Raw genomic sequence first — 19,508 nt, forward strand, 5'->3', positions numbered from 1 at the left:
ATCATTACATAAGTGAGGACGACGCCACCCCCACACCCCCTTATCTGTACCTGGCCATGTAGATATGTTCAGAAAGCATCCACTCAATATAAGCTATACAAACCAGCTCACGTTCCACACTGCATCTGCTCCATTGTGTTTAGGAAAAGTCACCTTACAGTTTCTCTCCTCATAATCTGCCGCGCTTTTTACTAGGCTGTAAATCTTACCTTTATTTTTCTGTAATCAAAGATTGTGGGACACATTTATGAACCGCAAAGCCAGATTTTGCAGGTAATAAAGTATATTTTTAACCAGTACTTGGGAGCAGTGGCGTAAGTTCATCCCAGTTGACTGGAGGCAAGATAAATATTGGTGCTTCCCCCTATATATAGATATATGTATGTATGCATGCATGCATGCGTGTGTGTGTATATATATATATATATATATAGCTTCCACAGTAAAGGTGCACTCACCAGGGAATTTTTGATTTAAACAGCTCCAAAAGGATTTTTTTTTATCCACATCACCGGTGTAAGGACATAGTAGGTCGACGTTTCGGCTATCTTAACGTCACCTTTAAGACAACATATCCAGACAGTAGGAGAGACAGAGACAATCTGAACTGCCCTGAGACTCCCTATATACCCACCTGAATCAATTAATCAGCTCCTCCCTTCCCTCAAGCAAACTGGTTTGTCATTTATTTTAATTCACACATTTCTTAGCAGTCACACCCAGGATTAGAAACCCCACGACCTGTTGCACTGAAGGCAGATACCTTACTGATTGAGCTATTTGTTCCTGCACAGCAAGCCTGCAGATTCTAACTATATGAAGCTACTAGTTAGAATTGTCAGATCAAAACCGTTGCAACTAGGAAGATCTATGTAGCGTGCAGGCACACACTACATAAATCTGCTCAGTCACTCACAATGCTGATTATTTCTCTGAAAATTTATTTTGCAAGTGAAAGCCAGGATTAGAACACACAACCTTTTACACTGGAAACAGGCACCTTAATTATGGAGCTATTTGCGCCTGTATAGGAAACATGAAAATTCTAACTATATGAAGTTACTTGTAATTGTCAGAGAACTAACTTCATATAGTTAGAATTCTCCTACATCCTATATAGGAGCAAATAGCTCTATCAGTAAGGTGTCTGCTTCCAGTGTAATAGGTCGTGGGTTCTAATCCTGGGTATGTAATTTGTAAAATGTCTATCTATAATAAAAAGGGTGTGACTTGTAAGGTACAGGGACTAGTGGGGGAGTTGGCCATGCAAGAGATAGCGGTGACTGTCAATGGTGACGCTGAACACACAGAACAGAAGTAGAGGTGACCCCTCAGAGCAGGAGCCCGGCTGCAGCTGACTCTGTTGCCTCCCACAGTTACACCTCTGCTTGGGAGGAGTTACCACCAGTGACAGCATGCCCTTTACATAGAAAGCCTTCAGCAGTTATCAAATATGTAAGTTCCACTTGCACAAGCTAGTAACCAGGAATCACAGGAATGCTGTCTGTCTGTAGATCTGGTGCCATACTTGTGTTTCATATTTTCATTACAGCAAATGTTATTTTTATTAGGAGAAAGCATTGACTGTATTCTGAGAAATATATATGCCGTATATATAAAAAGTACTAATCCACAGCATCATTCCTAGATTTGGGTGCAATACGGTATGTTTCCACATTGTTTAAATAAAAATTGCAGAGGCTCTGCACTCACCATAATAACTAACTTGCAGCCGCCAATAAGGGACCCCAGTTTACTGCAAGACCTTTTTCTGTTGCATGACTCTGCAATTACAGAGTAATGGTGCAATGTAAATTATGACTGGGACATAGCTATACCGGGATATACTTTATTTCGGAAGGACAGAATTGGAAGAATCAGAGGAGGGGTAGCAATGTATGTAAACATATAGGCATAAATACTACCTTAATACAAAGTATTGACAAAAAAAACTGAGGCCCTTTGTGTGACCATAGAAACAGGAGAGAAGTCGATTCTTCATATTGGCGTGATTTACAGGCCACCAGGTCAGGAAGAAGAACTGGACAAGAAGTTATTGCAGGACATAACTAAAATGGCATTAAAAGGAGAGGTAATAATCATGGGAGACTTTTATCTTCCTGATGTAAAGTGGGAGGTGTCTGTTACTAGTTCCACTAGAAGTAGGGACATTTTAAATTCCCTGCAGGGAGCATCCTTCCACCAATTGGTTTGGGAGCCCACCCGGAAAGACGCAATATTAGACTTACAAATGGAGACAGAATATCTGATGTAAAAGTGGGTGAAAACATGGGACACCAAAGGTGTTAGATTTTAGGAATGCTGATTTTGTAGGGATGGGAAAATGTGTTAGGATTCTTTGACAGAGTGGAGGAACTTGGAAGCAGTGCAGGAGAGGTGGGAAACATTAAAAAGTGCAATATTAAAGGCAACAGACCTTTGTATTAAAAGTGTTAGGAAAAACACAAAGGAAAAGGAAGCCAGTGTAGCAAGTATTGTGAAAGCAAAAAAAGATGGCTTTTATGAAATATAAGCAGACACAAAATAATAAAGACGAAGCGATATATATTTTCAGACAGAAGGAGACTAAGAAGGTAATCATATGTGCAAAGGCACAAGCTGAGGAAAAAATGGCCCAGTCAGTTGGTAAAGGAGGCAAGACTTTTTTTTAAGTATATAAGCGAAAGGAGAAAAACAAAAGGCAGAATAATAAAACTAAAGACAGAGACTGGGAGTCTTGTTAAGGGAGACAATGTAATAGCAGATCATCTTAGTAATTATTTTTGCTCAGTATTCACTACTGAAAGAGAGGGGAAGGGGCTACAGTTAAGTTGCAGTGATATTCAGGAAAATGAAACAAGTACATTTACAGAGGAAAAGGTCCTAACAGAACTCTCAAAGCTGAAAGTGGACAAATCTATGGGGCCAGTTGGGATACATCCAAGGATACTAAAAGAGCTTAAAGAGGTGCTGGTAGCATCCTTAACAGAATTGTTCAACCAGTCATTAGCTACAGGAGTCATTCCAGATGACTGGAAAAGAGCGAACATAGTCCCACTGCACAAAAGTGAAAGCAAGAAAGAGGCAAACAGCTACAGACCAGTGAGTCTTACATCAGTAGTAGGGAAATTGATGGAATCACTCTTAAAAGAAAGAGTTGTAGATTATCTCAAATCCAGCAATTTACAGGATCCCAAACAGTATAGATTCACTGGACAAGAACCTATTGCAGGACATAACTAAAATGGCATTAAAAGGAGAAGTAATAATCATGGGAGACTTTAATCTTCCTAATGTAAACTTGGAGGTGTCTGTTGCTAGTTCCACCAGAAGTAGGGACATTTTAAATTCCCTGCAAGGAGCATCCCTCCACCAAATGGTGAGGGAGCACACCCGGAAAGATGCAATATTAGACTTAATACTTACAAATGGAGACAGAATATCTGACGTAAAAGTGGGTGAAAACATGAGACACCAAAGGTGTTAGAGTTTAGGAATGCTGATTTTGTACGGATGGGAAAATGTGTTAGGATTCTTTGACACAGTGGAGGAACTTGGAAGCAGTGCAGGAGAGGTGGGAAACATTAAAAAGTGCAATATTAAAGGCAACAGACCTTTGTTTTAAAAGTGTTAGGAAAAACACAAGGAAAAGGAAGCCAATGTGGTTTGTGAAAGAAGTAGCAAGTATTGTGAAAGCAAAAAAGATGGCTTTTAGGAAATATAAGCAGACACAAAATAATAAAGACATAGAGATATATATTTTTAGACAGAAGGAGAATAAGAAAGTAATCAGATGTGCAAATGCACAAGCTGAGGAGAAAATGGCCCAGTCGGTAAAGGAGGCTTTTTTTTTTAGGTATATAAGCGAAAGGAGAAAATCAAAAGGCGGAATAATAAAACTAAAGACAGAGACTGGGAGTCTTGTTATGGGAGACAATGTAATATCAGATCATCTTAATAATTATTTTTACTCAGTATTCACTACTGAAAGAGAGGGTAAGGGACTACAGTTAAGTTGCAGGGATATTCAGGAAAATGAAACAAGTACATTTACAGAGGAAAAGGTCCTAACAGAACTCTCAAAGCTGAAAGTGGACCAATCTATGGGGCCAGATGTGATACATTCAAGGATACTAAAAGAGAAGAGGTGCTGGTAGCATCATTAACAGAATTATTCAACCAGTCATTAGCTACAGGAGTAATTCCAGAGGACTGGAAAAGAGCGAACATCGTCCCACTGCACAAAAGTGGAAGAATGGAAGAGGCAAACAACTACAGACCATCAGACTTACATCAGTAGTAGGGAAATTGATGGAAACACTCTTAAAAGAAAGAGTTGTAGATTATCTCAAATCCAGCAATTTACAGGATCCCAAACAGTATAGATTCACTGGGGGGAGATCATGTCAAACAACTTATTGACTTTTTAACTGTGTGACTAAAGTGATGGATAAAGGTGGAGCCGTGGATATAGCTTATCTAGACTTTAGTAAGGCTTTTGACACTGTTCCACATCGAAGACAACTAAATAAACTCGAAATCTTGGGATTGGATACTAAGATTGTTGAATGGATAAGATCTTGGTTGCAGGATAGAAAACAGAGAGTTGTAGTAAATGGAGTGCTTTCACAGGAGGGACAGGAGGGAAATGTTACCAGTGGAGTGCTCCAGGGATCTGTACTTGGCCAGTGCTTTTTAATATCTTTATTGGTGACATTGCAAATGACATTAAAGGGAAAGTATGCCATTTTGCAGATAACACAAAGGTATGCAACAGGCTAGCCACAACAGGAGGGGGAAAACAAATGATTGAGGATATAGATAGACTAGAGGGATGGTCAAGAGTGTGTCAATTACAGTTTAATGACAAAAAATGCAAAATCATGCACTTGGGTCTCAAAAATCCAATTAATTGCACTATACTGGAAACTACTGAGGAGGAAAGGGATCTAGGAGTCACTATTTCAGGTGACTTATAGGCAGATAAGCAATGTAACAAAGCAATGAGGAAGGCTAGTCAGATGCTTGGCTGTACTGGGAGGGGAATCAGCAGCAGAAAGAAAGAAATAATAATGCCATTGTATAGGTCATTGGTACGGTCACATCTAGAATACTGTGTTCAATTCTGGAGGCCATATCTTCAAATGGATATTCATTTATATCTAATACATTAGAGACTGTATTTGAGGAGGCAGGGATGACTCCGCACCAGTCAAGGTTAAATACGATATTAGTATTAAATTAGAACCAGCAATTGACAAATTATATGGCTAATTGCTCGTTTGTTAGGTCTGCTGGTGGTGCACCAAAAGTCAATAATCAATTTGAAATACAAAACAAAGAAAAAGAAAGAAGACTCTTGGTTGGTGCACTCTTAAGGAAAGGACGTATGTCGGAATGTATAATGATGAAAGCATAAAATTTAACTTTTATTAATATCAATAAAATATAGGGGGTCATTCTGACCCGCTCGCTGCGTTTTAACGCAGCAGAGCGAACGGGTCCCGCCGGCGCCGTAGTGCGCCGGCGCATGACAGACGGCCGTAGCAGAGATACGATCGCCTCTGCCTGATTGACAGGCAGAGGCGTTCGCTGGGCGGGAGGGGGCGGAACGGCTGCGTTTGTCCGCCGTTTCGTGGGTTTGGTCCGGCTAACGCAGGCGTGGCCAGACCGAACGGGGAGTGGCCCGCAGCGGCTGCGTGACGTCACACGCAGCCGCTGCGGGACGGGAAGCGATGAGTAGCTCCCGGCCAGCACGCTAAAGCTGCGCTGGCCGGGAGCTACTCTTGCAGTGCAAAGGCATCGCCGCTGTGCGATGGCTTTGCACTTCTGCGAGGGGGGGCCGGACTGACATGCGGGGTGGACTAGCCCTGTGCTGGGCGTCCCCCCGCATGTCAGGGAAGAAGATCGTAGCTGTTCTAAATTTAGCACAGCTACGATCAACTTGGAATGAACCCCATAGTCCCTTAACAAGAAAAAAAAATATTAAACATTACTGATGAATATCAGTGTAGAAATAGGCGGCAGTGGTGACCGGAATGAATTCCCTGTGTGAAAAATCCTAGGTTGGGTAGTTCTGCGCAGCCAATATGTGCTATGCTATCCTGTAATATTGGTTCACCATTGTCACAAAGCTGCCTGTCCACATAGGAGTGAAAGTCCAGTTGGGTAGATAATTCATAGTGCCATGTCCTAACTATCCAGTAATGTGTGGTTGGAAGACATGTGGATAGACCGCCAAAGGTTGGTAATGAAGAATATTGTTAGAATAACTATTCCGTCCAAACCGTTACCAGTTTCAGCAAGGTACAACGTATTCTCTTCCCCAGTCTTTTGGCTGGGTATGAGTGTGATCTTCTTTACCGCCAATAGGCCACATTAGAGAACAACCCTCCTATCTCTCTTCAGGGACTCTCATTGGTGATCCAGTGTCTTTACCTACGGCAGTTTTCTAACTGGTAGGTCTTCCATACTGCCTAACACCAACAGCAGATCCCGTTCTTATTCTCTCCATATCTCCATCTCTTCATGAACTCTCATAAATGATTTTGGAGAAGAGGCAAGTAAGACTTCTTTGACCTACTATCACACCATACTGCATGTGCCCAATCTCGTCCGATCTTGGAAGCTATACAGTATAGGCCCGTGTCAGTACCAGGCGGGAGACTTCCTGGGAATACTCTGTGTAGTAGGCTATAGATTTGGGCACACTCCAGTCTAACATCGACAGCAAATTCACTCTGTTGCTATACCCCTCTTCATTACCAACCTTTGGTGGTCTATCCACATGCTTTCCAACCACACATTACTGGATAGTTAGGACATGGCACTATGAATTATCTACTCAATTGGACCTTCACTCCTATGTGGACAGGCAGCTTTGTGACAATGGTGAACCAATATTACAGGATAGCATAGCACATATTGGCTGCGCAGAACCCAACCTAGGATTTTTCACACAGGGAATTCATTCCCGTCACCACTGCCGCCTATTTCTTCACTGATATTCATCAGTAATTATTAATTTAAAAAAAATCTTAAGGGACTATATTTTATTGATATTAATAAAAGTTACATTTTATGCTTTCATCATTATACATTCTGACATACGTCCTTTCCTTAAGAGTGCACCAACCAAGAGTCTTCTTTCTTTTTCTTTGTTTTGTATTTCACATTAGAGACTGTACAAAGAAGGACAACTAAAATGGTGCATGGCCTACATCACAAAACATACCCGGAAAGACTAAAATATCTCAATATGTATAGTTTGGAGCAGAGAAGGGAAAGGGGGGACATGATAGAAACTTTCAAATATACTGTATCAAGGGTTTTAACAAAGTCCAGGAGGGAAATATTCTTCAAATGAAGAGAACCAATAGGACACGAGGACATGCACTGAGACTGGAAGGAGGCAGGTTCAGGGGAAGTTTGAGGAAATATTACTTCACAGAAAGGGTAGTGGACAAGTGGAATAGCCTCCAATCAGAGGTGGTAGAGCCTAGGACAGTAGAGCAATTTAAATATGCATGGGATAGACATAAGGATATCCTCACAAAGAAATAAGGATAAAATAAGCTTTAAGATAAACATATGGTAAAAAAGAAAAGGGGGGGGGGGGGGGGCAGACTAGATGGGCTAAGCCAGGGGTGTCCAACCTTTCACCTTCCCTGGGCCACATTAGAAGATGAAAATTTGGTTTGGGCCGCACATAAAATAAAATAACAGTAACGATACCTGATCAACCAAAAAAAACATATAAAACATAGTTAACATATTAAACTTACTTGGAAATGAAGTTAGTGAGAAGTTTGACATTGTTTCTCAGCCACCGGAACCGAATCCAAAACCAAAACACAAAACCCGAAAAATTTCCGGTGCACATCACTACTTAATATACAGTGATGTTTGAGGCTTTTAAAATACAATTCTGTAGGTGGCAGGCCTTACGGGACAGGTTGTGCAGGAAGATGCGCAGTTAAAGGCTGAAAACAAATAAAATCACATTATTTATAGGACAAACCACAGAGAAACAACAGGAAAGGCTGCAGTAGGGGATTGGAAAGGGCAAAAGAGGACACACATTTATATTCCAGTCGGGACTGCTATTTTGTTTTTTGTTTTTTCCTCTCTCCCTTCAACGTATACTGTTTCACTAGGGGAGACCACTGCTATTTTCTCAATGAATGTAACAAGTTTACTTAATAGAAATGAAACCAGCTGAGTCTTTTGTTCATTAACATAAGAAAAACTCTTAAACATTCAATAAAGATTTGTCCTGATTTGTGCTTATTGTAAAGGGAAAAAAACTACATTTGAAATGTAAGCCCCGGTCTGCCCCTCCTGCCCGGACTCCTTTACAGAGAATTGTGCCTTGCAGCTGATGGCCTGAATGCTTTTATTTCAGAAGGGGGAAGTCCTCTCGTAGAGCCTGAAGTGTTGCCCAGTCTTGTATGGAGTGAAAGGAAGGGGGTTTGGCAAGGACACCATGTACCGGTAGCCGCCCGCAACACGCACCTACTTTTTTTAGCCAGGATTTGCTAGTTTAGCCGCGGCCGCCGGCGCCAGAGACTCCCGCCTCCAGCTCCGTGCTCTCTCTAGCCGGGTGCACGCGTGTGACGTCACATGCGCGTGCGACGTCATGACGTCACACGCGCGATGTGCCTGCGCCCGCATCCCGGAAGCACAGAGAGCCGCGTCTAGTGCTGCTGGCTCCCCAAACTTGAAACTTTACAAAACTTTAGAATAGAATTTCTTAAAAAATAAAAAATTGCACTGGGCCGCATTACTAGCCGACCTGGGCCGCATGCGGCCCGCGGGCCGCGGGTCGGACAAGCCTGGGCTAAGCAGTTCTTATGTGCCATCAAATTCTATGTTTTTATTGCTCAAAATTTTAACCATGGAATTAGCTATCACAAATCTAGAAATGGTAAATTCTGTGGATTAGTGCTTTTTGTTTAATTCATTAATTTTTTAATTAATCTTTTTGTAATCACATTTTCTCATTCACCTCTTTTATTTTCTTTAATCTTGCTTGTGTCACCTAGATGCTTTACACAAGGAGTGTTTGGTGACTGTCTCACCTTTAAAAGCAAAGTTGCTGTCAGTAGGGAGGCCCATCCCAGGCTGTTTTTTCAATCCTGGAACCCAGGAATTGCTAGGGTTAAAAATAAAAAAACAATACTCAGGTCTGGCTGTTGTCGTTGGCGGGTCCGTCAGGCGGTGAGTTTGGGTGGCAGGCATTGGGTGCGGGCATTTCAGGCTGACGACGAGGTTTGCGCTGTGCAGTATGACCTCTAACACCATGTCACGCTGCGCAGTGTGCACAGCCGGGGGCAGGGGGAGCCAGGCTGCATTTGAGCCATATGCTCAGATGCTGCCTGGCCTTCAAAAAAAAAGCATTGTCCGGAACCCCCTGAATTGGAGGCTCCAATCCCTGGATTCACTCCCAGCCAATTTTATGCCGGGATCCCGCCAATCTGGATCCTGGGATTGGCTACCATAGCTGTTATCTTTAAACCAGGTAGCATACCTAAAGTTTCACACTAATGTGACAGCTGTTTCCATGGTTATAATTTTGAGCAATAGAGTAGGGTCTTGTAGTAAAGGGGGGGAGGGGGGCTTTCCCGTGGGCTGCAGGCTTAAAATAACTTGGATTAACAGAAAGTGTACATCTTGCCGCATTTGTGGGCGAAGCATTGGTTATTCATCACAGCTCTTGGATTTATTTTTAATACATCTTTTTAAAGGATACATTTAATAGCAACCCCAACTACATTTATTTACTTTACAGTACAAAACGGTTACGTGTTATGCTTATGCAGCGATTTATTTTGAGGGAATCATGATACAAACACATGACATTCACTGATATAAAGTAGAAGTATGGTCTATGCTCGCGTTTAGTTTACCATCTAATAGGTGTGGGGTACACTTCATACTATGGTAGTGAAGTTAAATGTGTTGGTGGGGATTCATGTTCATGGATACAGGCAGGGGAGTGATAGGGATAGGCTACAAGAGGGGAGGGTTAGGTTTAGGCTACAGGGTGGGTGTGTTAGGCTTACGCTGTGGGAAGGGAGGCTAAGGTTGCTCATCGGGGGAGGGTTAGGGGTTAGCGATACTCCTCACCAAAACCGATGCCTTCGTCAGCTGACCGCCAGACTTAGAAGTCACCACTAGAGTTGCCAGACTCGTTGAACCTTGTATGCCACCGATAGACCACTAGGAACGTTTTGTCAACATTTAATCATTCATTCATTCTTAGGAGACAGTCTAGGACGCATTTCAGAGGCAGAGCTCCAAAAATAAATATTGTAAAAGCTGATACTATTCCTGAGCCACTGTAATATAGCGTGAGAATTAATTGGGAAATATATTAGAAGCAACTAAAAAATATCTGCTGTATAAATTCCATGAGAAAATAACAAGGCACTTATTAGGAACAGACATTTATGAACAATTCATACCCCTCAAGAAGTCATTTACTGACGAAACGGGTTGGGTATTAGCGCTGGAGTGCCAGAGGAGCTCCAACCTAGTAAGGGGTTGGGTCAATTGAAGATTTAACAACTACCCGAAAGTGAGGTTACACTACTGTGAACAGAAGTGTCATGTCAGAATAAACAGTACATTTTTTTCCATTTAAAATTTTTGTAAACATTTTTTAATTAAAGAAATGTACCAATACAATATAATACAGTACAAACTACCGTTCTAGGGAAGCAGCACATATTATTGTTATATTTATATTTAATCATTATCTTAAATCATGTATACTAATATATTAATATATTAATACTAGCACATACAGTATGTAGGATATTTTATTGTATCTTATCAGTCACGTCAACAAAATATACAGAACCCGTAAAATACTTTGTATAAACAATGGGGGGTCATTCCGAGTTGATCGCTAGCTGCTTTCGTTCGCAGCGCAGCGATCAGGCAAAAAAATGGCAATTCTGCGCATGCGTATGGGGCGTACTGCGCACGCGCGTCGTACTTTCACAAAAGCCGATGTAGTTTTACACAAGCTATAGCAACGCTTTTCAGTCGCACTGCTGACCGCAGAGTGATTGACAGGAAGTGGGTGTTTCTGGGAGGTAACTGACCGTTTTCGGGGAGTGTGTGAAAAAACGCAGGCGTGCCAGATAAAAACGCAGGAGTGGCTAGGAAAACATAGGCGTGGCTGGTCGAACGCAGGGCGTGTTTGTGACGTCAAAACAGGAACTAAATAGTCTGAAGTGATCATAAGCTAGGAGTCGGTCTCGAGCTACTCTGAAACTGCACAATCTTTTTTTGTAGCAGCACTGCGATCCTTTCGTTCGCACTTCTGCTAAGATACACTCCCAGAGGGCGGCGGCTTAGCATTTGCACTGCTCCTAAAAGCAGCTAGCGAGCGATCAACTCAGAATGAGGGCCAATATTAGATCATTTACAATGTTTTATTTATTGGATTAACTAAAACCAGATAGGTGCTTTATAGATTATCTTTCTTTTTTTCAAAATGGAAATCAAATTTAAAAAAAAACAATTTCTCAGAAAATGTGACGTGTATGACAGCATACAGCTGATGTATATGTTCCCAGGAGTGCAGTTGGTACTGTGGGGTCAGGGGCAAGATTGTGATTTGGCATACTTCTGACCAGGGGCGGATCCAGAAAAAAATGACAGGGGGGGCACCATGATAGGGGAAGGGGAGAATGTCTGTGGTACCAGTTGTATTTGCACGCACCTTCGGCGCGCGTGCTCACAGAAAAGGGGGGTGGTATCACTACAAGGGGCATGGCCTCACAAGATATGCCATCCCCATGAACTACACCCTTCATTATAGTCACACTGGGAGGTACACACAAAAAACAAGGCCATTCCACTTTCCTGTTTGCTATGCTGTGGGTCTTTTGTCTCCTAGTCGATGACCGATCCTTCTGGATGACTGTTCCAAGTGATGGCGGCCTGGCTCCTCTCCACAGCCTGTGCATTATAGTCAGTTAAATCGGAGATGTCCAGCTCACAGCACTCCCCCTTCAATAACCACAACACTCCTCCCCCCACCAGTCCCTTCAATGTCCACACCACAGCACTCTCACGGTCCCTTCAATGTCTTCAGTACAATACTCCCCCAACCACGGCGCCTTCAGTGTCCACTCCACAGCACAGCACTCTCCAGACCCGCGGCACCTTCCAAGGTCAAACACAGGTTTTTTAAGTTTATATATATATATATATATATATATATATATATATTACAGTTTGAGCGGCCCAGCAACACTTAATTAACTTGTATACTTAGATACTTGCCGCGGTGCCTTCCCTGAGTGAACACACTCCAAACAAGATTGCCTGGAAGGGCATCACTCACCAGACTCTCATACTCTCATAACATAGTTCTTATCCCTTACATATATAAAACAGGGCCAGTGCGCCAAAAATATAGGGGCATGGCCACAAAATAATACCAATTCATATTACGCTGTAAAAAAAAGTCTCCATTATTCAAATTATGCCGCACAGTAGCACCACTTACACACATTACGCCAGGTAGAGACCCTTTTATACAGTACAGCAGGTAGAGTCCCTATCACACATTATGGCATGCAATGTCCCCCTTTTTTACACATTACAGCAGAAGAGTCCCCTTTTTTACACATTAAGCAGGAGAGTCCCGCTTTTTTACACATTACAGCTGGAGAGTCCCCGTTTTTTACACATTATGGCACGCACAGTCCCCTTTTTACACATAATGGCAGGCACAGTCCCCCTTTTTTTATACATTATGGCATGCAGAGTCCCACTTTTTTGCACATTACAGCAGGAGAGTCCCCTTTTTTTAGACATTACAGCAGGAAAGTCCCCCTTTTTTACACATGACAGCAGGAAAGTCCCCCTTTTTTACACATGACAGCAGGAGAGTCCCCCTTTTTTACACATGACAGCAGGAGAGTCCCCCTTTTTTACACATGACAGCAGGAGAGTCCCCCTTTTTTACACATTACAGCAGGAGAATCCCCCTTTCTACACATTAGGCAGCAGAGACACTTTTTTATGCAGTGACGGCCCTGGGGAAAACAGCGAGCACTCTGCATGATCTCCAACCCCCCCACCCCCCCACCCCCCACCCCGCATGTGGGACACTAACCCAGTGCAGTCAGTGGAGAGCAGCCTAGCCCCTCCGTGTAAAAAAAAAAAAAAAACTGTCATCTGTGCCAGCAGGCGGCAGGGGGGTTTTACGTGCGTGCACATATGTAGACAGCCTGCTCCTGTCTTTGCTCCTCCGCTCATGTCCTCCCAATCCCCGCTGGTCTCCTCACCTGTCCCCGCTCCTGGCCACCGTCCACCGAATCCTCCTGTCCGCTACTCCGTCTTCAGGCTCCTCCGCTGCCCGCTGCCAGCATGAGAGAGGGCTGTGCGAGTCAGCTGGGGCTGGCCGAGTCCCTGGAGTTGCTGCATAGGGGGCGGAGCATCTGATCCGGGGACTGGGAGAAGATAAAACTGGCGGCGGCGACCTAGCTGCGGTATATGTATAGTGGGTGCGCTCATCAGCAGGAGCTGAGCGCACACTACATACAGGGCAGCGCTGCAGTGGCGGTCTCCGGGAACAGATCGTGAGTGGCTAGAGAGGGAGCGGCCGTTCGGGTGCCGGGTGGTGCTGCCAGATGGTGCGCACACAGTGCAGTTGCGCTGTGGGAATGCACCACAGGCACATAGGTAGTTACGGCCCTGCTCGAACATATAACATGTATATCTAAGAACGACGCTCGGAGACAAATATTAGTCAAATATACTTCATGTTGGCTAGTATTTGTCTCCAAGTGCCATTCCTGGATGGGGGATATATATATATATATATATATATATATATATATGCAGACCACCCATATGCATCTTACACATGTATACATTTTTACAATGTGTTGAATAAGTAGAGGTGTATTCCCAACGTGGCAACCCCCCACCCCCAAACACACACACACACAAACTGCAAACTACCCCCTCCCATGCACTCTGTAGGACTGCCCTTTCCTCCACACACACTCAGACTGAAAACTGACTCCCCCACAACTCAGATACACACTAACTCCAGACTGTCACTTCCCCCACACAGACACACAATAACTCCAGACTGTCACTTCCCCCACACAGACACACAATAACTCCAGACTGTCACTTCCCCCACACAGACACACAATAACTCCAGACTGTCACTTCCCCCACACAGACACACACTAACTCCAGACTGTCACTTCCCCCACACAGACACACAATAACTCCAGACTGTCACTTCCCCCACACAGACACACACTAACTCCAGACTGTCACTTCCCCCACACAGACACACAATAACTCCAGACTGTCACTTCACCCACACAGACACACAATAACTCCAGACTGTCACTTCCCCCACACAGACACACAATAACTCCAGACTGTCACTTCCCCCACACAGACACACAATAACTGCAGACTGTCACTTCCCCCACACAGACACACAATAACTCCAGACTGTCACTTCCCCCACACAGACACACAATAACTCCAGACTGTCACTTCCCCCACACAGACACACAATAACTCCAGACTGTCACTTCCCCCACACAGACACACAATAACTCCAGACTGTCACTTCCCCCACACAGACACACAATAACTCCAGACTGTCACTTCCCCCACACAGACACACAATAACTCCAGACTGTCACTTCCCCCACACAGACACACACTAACTCCAGACTGTCACTTCCCCCACACAGACACACAATAACTCCAGACTGTCACTTCCCCCACACAGACACACACTAACTCCAGACTGTCACTTCCCCCACACAGACACACAATAACTCCAGACTGTCACTTCACCCACACAGACACACAATAACTCCAGACTGTCACTTCCCCCACACAGACACACAATAACTCCAGACTGTCACTTCCCCCACACAGACACACAATAACTGCAGACTGTCACTTCCCCCACACAGACACACAATAACTCCAGACTGTCACTTCCCCCACACAGACACACAATAACTCCAGACTGTCACTTCCCCCACACAGACACACAATAACTCCAGACTGTCACTTCCCCCACACAGACACACAATAACTCCAGACTGTCACTTCCCCCACACAGACACACAATAACTCCAGACTGTCACTTCCCCCACACAGACACACAATAACTCCAGACTGTCACTTCCCCCACAACTCAGACACACACTAACTCCAGACTGTCACTTCCCCCACACAGACACACAATAACTCCAGACTGTCACTTCCCCCACACAGACACACAATAACTCCAGACTGTCACTTCCCCCACACAGACACACAATAACTCCAGACTGTCACTTCCCCCACACAGACACACAATAACTGCAGACTGTCACTTCCCCCACACAGACACACAATGACTGCAGACTGTCACTTCCCCCACACAGACACACAATAACTCCAGACTGTCACTCCCCCCACACAGACACACAATAACTCCAGGCTGTCCTTCCCCCACACAGACACACAATAACTCCAGACTGTCACTTCCCCCACACAGACACACAATAACTCCAGACTGTCACTTCCCCCACACAGACACACAATAACTCCAGACTGTCACTTCCCCCACACAGACACACAATGACTGCAGACTGTCACTTCCCCCACACAGACACACAATAACTCCAGACTGTCACTTCCCCCACACAGACACACAATAACTCCAGACTGTCACTTCCCCCACACAGACACACAATAACTCCAGGCTGTCACTTCCCCCACACAGACACACAATAACTCCAGACTGTCACTTCCCCCACACAGACACACAATAACTCCAGACTGTCACTTCCCCCACACAGACACACAATAACTCCAGACTGTCACTTCCCCCACACAGACACACAATAACTCCAGACTGTCACTTCCCCCACACAGACACACAATAACTCCAGACTGTCACTTCCCCCACACAGACACACAATAACTCCAGACTGTCACTTCCCCCACACAGACACACAATGACTGCAGACTGTCACTTCCCCCACACAGACACACAATAACTCCAGACTGTCACTTCCCCCACACAGACACACAATGACTGCAGACTGTCACTTCCCCCACACAGACACACAATAACTCCAGACTGTCACTTCCCCCACACAGACACACAATGACTGCAGACTGTCACTTCCCCCACACAGACACACAATAACTCCAGACTGTCACTTCCCCCACACAGACACACAATGACTGCAGACTGTCACTTCCCCCACACAGACACACAATAACTCCAGACGGTCACTTCCCACACAGACACACAATAACTGCAGACTGTCACTTCCCCCACACAGACACACAATGACTGCAGACTGTCACATTTTTCACTCAGACACACACTTCCTGCCCAACCACAGGGTTCACCCTCACTCTCTCACTAGACTGACCTTTAATTAGAGCTGATGACTCACTGCTCAGCACATCACGACTGTGGCAGTGAGAGACTCCTCCAGACTACCACTGTACTGTACATACAGTACAGGTAGAAGTAGGGGCAGAGAAGACAGGACGCTCCGCAGTACAGTAGCAGGAGAGGAGCTGGCAGCTGCAGTAGGATGTGCGCAACAGCTCCCCCTCAGTCACCTTCCATTATTACACTGCACAGAGAGCTCTTAATCAGAGCTCTCTGACGTTCTGCTGTTTAGTGCCGCGGCGGGTCCTAGTGCCCGCCGGCTCTAATATTCCTGACGGAGACAGCAGCGGAGTGCTGCTGCTGCTCACGTTTGGAGAAATAAAAGTGCTAGAAATGACAGGGGGGGCACGTGCCTGTGTGCCCCTCCCCTGGATCCGCCACTGCTTCTGACCCAATCTACCCATGCCAACATTCTCATGGCATGCCCTGGCTTCTTTTCCTGTACTACTCTATTTTATGTACTTAGGGGGTTATTCAGGTTTGTTAGCAATTGGGCAAAACCATGTTTCAGTGCAGGTGGGGCAAAAGTAACATGTGCAGAGAGAGTTAGATTTGGGTGGGTTATATTGTTTCTGTGCATGGTAAATACTGGCTACTTAATTTCTACACTGCATTTTAAATGTAAGTTTTAACACACCCACCCAAATCTAACTCTCTCTCTCTGAACATCTGCTCCACCTGCAGTGCAACATGGTTTTGCCCAATTGCTAACTTTTTTGCTTTAGTAGAAAGTTGAGGTGATCCTGCACCGCTAAAGAAGCACAATTTATAAATTCAGTATAAGAACCAACAGTGACGCTAATATTTGTGAAAAATATGTGCCTATATTAATGTTTGTGGTGCTCCCCTGAGGAAAATGACACGACTATCACAAAAAGTTGTCCCTGTATAAGAACAGGGGGACAGAAAGTTAACCTCTTTGTGGGGGCACTCTTTATGAAAAAATAAGTCCGGTTTAAAATATAACCTTTATAAAATTTCTCTATAAAAAGATTTATGTGTAAAAATAGAGAGTTCCTATATCCTCTACAGGTTAGCAGCCTCTACAGTTGAAAAAAGAGAGGCATTGATTATTATATACAGGTTGAGTATCCCTTATCCAAAATGCTTGGGAACAGAAGTATTTTGGATATCGGATTTTTCCGTATTTTGGAATAATTGCATACCATAATGAGATATCATGGTGATGGGACCTAATGCTAAGCACAGAATACATTTATGTTTCATATACACCTTATACACACAGCCTGAAGGTAATTTTAGCCAATATTTTTAATAACTTTGATCCTTAAACAAAGTTTGTGTACATTCACACAATTCATTAATGTTTCATATACACCTTATACACACAGCCTAAAGGACATTTAATACAATATTTTTAATAACTTTGTGAATTAAACAAAGTTTGTGTACATTGAGACATCAAAAAACAAAGGTTTCACTATCTCACTCTCACTCAAAAAAGTCCGTATTTCGGAATATTCCGTATTTCGGAATATTTGGATATGGGATACTCAACCTGTACTGGGAAAAATTCCTTTTTGAGCCTCTCAACAAGGGAGGGAGGCACTAATTATTTATTGCAGGAAAAATTCCTGTATGAGCTTCTCAGCAGTCTATGTCAGAATCTTTGGCATATAATTAATCAAAAAATTTTTTTCATATATTTATAAAATTAATTAAATGGGTGATAATACTTTTGTTCAGTAGTCAGTGAATGAAAGGAAAATCCTCTGACCTCTGATTGTTCAGTGGTTAGCTAATAGGAGGTAATTCCTCTAACCGCTGTCAGGCACTATCTATAGATATTCCTGTGGAGAGAAACAAATATTTGTATACTCTGGGTATATACATGTACACAGCAAGAAGATGGATAATGTACTGGTATATATGAGAGATGATAATTTAAACTCAGTCTTCCCTATTTGATGGGAGATAGCATGTGTGAGTACTTATGCAGAGATGCATATATAACTGAAAAGTAAAGATACCAGAACCGGGTCTTCAGTAACCTCTGCTTCCTTCCCATGTGTGTCTGTGCACAGTGAATGAGAGGTGAGAGGGTTAACTGGCCGGTGCAGGCTGGAAAGAAGTAGCGGCGTGTCTGCTGTTGGGGGCTGTAGTGTTCGGCGGCTTTGATAACCCTCCGGTCATTGCAGAGCGGCCGGTCCCACTGCACCCCAATGTGAGGACACCAGAATACCTGTACTGTGTGTGTATTTCTCAGCGGCTCCTTTCCGTGATCTCCTGGCTGCAATTGTTTCTCTCCGTGCCTGGTAGCCGGCCCCGTGTGCGCTGCACGGGATTCTGGAAATGACGCAGGGTGACGTCAGCCTCGGACGTATGTTTCACCCAGGGCAGGGCTTGTTCTTGTGTAGATTTTCTTTAGTAACAGTTACATAGCGTCAGCATATTCTGTTGTGCTTTACAATTGTGAACAAATGTAATATAGAACATTCCTCCAAACGGGTTCATTATGATTTACTGATGGACGGGATGCTGGCGGTTAAAATACCGACAATGGCATCCCGTCCATAAGAATCCAGACAGCCCCCTCTAAAGTCCCCTAACTCTCCTCTGCCCTCTACCCTAACCCTCCCTTGTGGGTGCCTAACCCTAATCCTCCCGGGTGGTGCCTAACCCTAACCCTTCCTTACCAGCTGCCTAAACCTAATCCTCCCCTCTTGATGCCTAACCCTAACCTCCCCTTTTATGTGCCTAAACCTAACCATCCTTCCCCGGTCCCTAACCTTCCCGGCCCTGCACCCTAAGCCCCCTTCTCCTGCCTAAACCTAACCTCACCGTCCGCAACAGGACGCCAGTGCGTCCCGCAGTCAGGGTGATTGGGATGCCGGCTGATGGTATTGTGATGCCGGTATCTTGTGCGGCGTCGGTATCTAGATGCCGGGATTGCATCCTTCTTTGGGATCCCGGCGTCTGTATATACCCTGCACATCCATGTATATTTACATAAACCTAATGTAGAGCCCCATTTCTTGTCACCCTCATCCAGTCCACAGACAAGGTGTGTCATTCATGGATT

The 19,508-nt window shown here is 44.1% G+C and overlaps 1 protein-coding gene across 1 annotated transcript in view; it reads left to right on the forward strand.

Annotated features, from left to right (window-relative positions):
* Window positions 1-19,508, forward strand: part of EIPR1 (EARP complex and GARP complex interacting protein 1) — a 568,820-nt gene that overhangs the window by 517,810 nt on the left and 31,502 nt on the right. The window lies entirely within an intron of this gene.

This window comes from Pseudophryne corroboree, chromosome 4 (genome assembly GCF_028390025.1).
Source record: "Pseudophryne corroboree isolate aPseCor3 chromosome 4, aPseCor3.hap2, whole genome shotgun sequence".
Classification (NCBI taxonomy): Eukaryota; Metazoa; Chordata; class Amphibia; order Anura; family Myobatrachidae; genus Pseudophryne; species Pseudophryne corroboree.